Source organism: Marmota marmota, unplaced genomic scaffold (genome assembly GCF_001458135.2).
Source record: "Marmota marmota marmota unplaced genomic scaffold, marMar, whole genome shotgun sequence".
NCBI classification, from domain to species: domain Eukaryota; kingdom Metazoa; phylum Chordata; class Mammalia; order Rodentia; family Sciuridae; genus Marmota; species Marmota marmota.
Window position 1 is genome coordinate 31,635,466 of NW_026000249.1, and position 3,471 is coordinate 31,638,936.

The window sequence follows — 3,471 nt, forward strand, 5'->3', positions numbered from 1 at the left end:
AGTTGGAGGAGGAGGAGGAGGAGGAGGAGGAGGAGGAGGAGGAGGGCTGTTTCCTAGGAGGTAGTTTCAACTCCCAAGGTGTTTTTTTAGTGAATGTAATACCTTTATTTTATTTATTTATATGTGGTACTGAGGCTCAAACCCAGTGCCTCACACATAGCAGGCAAGTGCTCTACCACTGCACTACATCCCCAGCCCCTCTCAAGGTGTTTATTGATCAGATCTTTTGTTCCTGGAATCCAAGGTGGCTCATAGTGAAAGAGACATATGCAAAGTGGAGATAGAAATGCCAAGTTTTTTTTTAATCCTGCTTTTAATTACCCATTGGACATTTGCAAACAAAACTGAAGAGTCTAAGTCTTTATTACAAATCAAATTAGAGATCTCCCTGCTGATGGCCATGTTGCTTGCTTGGTGGGTGGGGATAAACTCCCACATATATATACAGTGCCAATTTTCTCTTTTATCTAGAAAAAGTTTCTCTGAGCTATCTATATCCTCTGCTCCTGCTCTGTTGCATTTTTCACCCTCAGCTTGTCCTGACGTGGCAATGGCAGTTGATTCCACGCTAAAAGCCTTCTGTTGCTACATCATTTTCAGTTATTTGAAATCTCTGTATTCACCAACCTTGTGCAAAGCCGGAGACACAGACAGGGCAGGGGGTGTGGCATCCTCTCACCCCCTCCATCGTCAATCAGCTCCGTAGCAACCCACACCTCAAATGCCAGATCTATGGACACTTGCTATATTTGTTTGTGTTGTTCTATCTCCTCTCTCTACCACAGTTATCCCTAATCCTACCCTACCAGTCAGAAATTGATCACAGAGGATGAGGAAACCCAGGGCTTTGTGACACATCAAAAGTATCTTCACAGCCCACAAAAGTGTCTCAACCTATTGGTTAGGAAATAGTAGCTTGGGAAAGTAGCATATACACCATTTATTTGACAAAACAGCCAGCAGGCCAAGTAAAAAGGATTAAGAGAATTTAAGAGAACTATTTATATAAGTTTATTTTCCCCATATTTTTATTGGTGCATTACAGTAGTATGTAATGGTGGAATTTGTTGTTACATGTTCATACATGCATACAATATAACAATATATTTTGGCCAATATCATTCCCCAGTATTTCCCCTTTCCATCTCCATCTTCCCCTAGTCCCTTTCCTTTCCTTTACTGATCTCCCTAAGAAGTTTAAAAGTCAGAATAAATATACATGAAGTTATAATGGGTCTACTTTGTAACTTTTTAGCCAACAGGATGACACATACCATCGCTTGGTGAATGCCATCATTCTTTCATCCAGTCATTCACTGAACATGAATCAACTCCCTAGGTTTGAGTCAGATATTGCCAGGTGCTGGGTCCTAAAGAAGATTCCAGTCTTGGATGAGAGATGCAATAATAGAATAGCACTGAAGCACGAGGTGAAAGATCTCTTGAAAGCCCTGAGGAGAATCACTTCTTTTAAAATCATTTTTGGCTTTGAACCCAAGGCCTTGCACATACTAAGCACACCTTCTACCACTGAGCTACATCTCCAGCCCAAGACATAACTCTTGCATGAATAAGTGAATGAATGGATGAGTGTGCTGAGTCATGGGTGAAGTCCTATAAAGGATACCACCTTCTCTTCAGACACAATCTGGTCACCTTTAGGGAAAAATTAAGGGCAGAGATGGACTTCTCCCCTAGGTAGCCATTCTTAGGAGTGTTGCTGGGGTAAATGAAAGGGTGCCTCTGGTGTTTGCCACATCATTTCTGAGGAGGAACACACATGGTGATACTGCTATGGCAGTGGAAGGACAATTTGTTTAAGAACCCAATAGAACTTAGAGTCCAAGTTTCTTCATTGGTATTAATGGCCCATAGCACAAGGAAAACAGACTCTAAGACTCAATTAGCATGCAGGATATTTATTAAGAAGAACGCTTGGGATCAATAACTGTGAAATGGACAAGAAGGAAGCAGGGATGGCCATAGGGGAAGTTGGGCTGCAGGACAGATCCAGATAGCTTTGGCCTACACTAAAGGGAATTCTAAAACCAGATTGTCCTGCAAAGTTGTCTCAAGTTGGGCCAAGGTGATCAATCCTTTACACCCCGGCATTGATCAGTCATTGTACACGGGTAGCCTCCAGGATACTGAATTTGGGGCAAGGGGTTCCCTGTAGCTAAGGCAGGCCCAGAAGGGGTTGAAAGTTGAGGGACAACTGCTCACAGTACTCCTATGACAAAAAGGGGGAAAAAAACCATCTTGAAGATATACTAAGACAGTATGCTAGGTTGGTCACTTCATATGCCATGGCTAACCTTTGTGGTTATTTTAGAATGCTCAACTATGGGCATAAAATAAATTATATTAAAAGAAGCTTTAAATGTTTGAGGGATGGATATACAAATTACCCTAATCTGATCATTATAGTGTGTACATGCATTGACATGTCACAATGTACCTCACAAATAGGCACATTATATGTTGTGTTAGTCAGTTTTCTATTGCTGTGACAAAATCCCTGGGACAAAAAAAATAAACTTAAAAGGAAGAAATATTTATTTTAGCTTATGGTATTTGAGGTTTCAGTCCATGGTCACTTGGCCCTTTTGCTTTGGGCCTATGGTGAGGCCAAACATCATGGCAGGGAGCACATGGTGGAATGGATGGGAAGCAAAGAGAGAGGAAGGGACCAGAGTCCCAGTATCCCCTTCAAGGGCACATCCTCAGTGACCTAACTTCCTCCAACTAATCTCCTCAAGATTCTACCACCTCCCAAACTGCCATCAGTTAGGATCACATTAGGACCAGATCAACACATGAGCTTTTGGGAGACATTTAAGATTCAAACCATAATATCTGTCAATTAAAAAACTGAAAATTATATGTTAAGAGACCTTTTTCAAAAAAAAAAAAAAAGAAACTTTAGTCATAGGAACAACACTGAATACAGTTTGCCTTGGAATTCCTTAGCTGTTATCTTAGTCCAAACACCCTAAACACACCTGTGTTTGTAGTTCGCTTTCCCATATGGCACCCACAGAGAGAAAGAAGGCCAACCGAGTGCTGTCAGAACTTTCTTCAGTTACAGTTGCTATTGAGAATCCACACACAGACATTCCCTTATTTGTGTGATAAATTTATGAATTGTGGGATACAACATGGAAATTTCTGGCTCCAACAACAAACTAAAAGACTTTTGCCTCAAAGTAATAGTCACTCCAACAACATTTATTAAACTTTGGGTGCTAAGTGCTGTGTGAATACAAGAACTAGCAAGACATATTCTTACAAAACCCAGAGGCAGATGAGACAGGCCAACGAAGGACTCATATAATCAATAAGATGCAAACCATATTAAAGTGAAGAAGCCAAGAAAAATGTGAGAGGATCTTGAATTTGGGCACCTCCTGCATTTATCTCTCTCTCTCTCTCTCTCTCTCTCTCTCTCTCTCTCTGCCTGTGCTCTTGGCA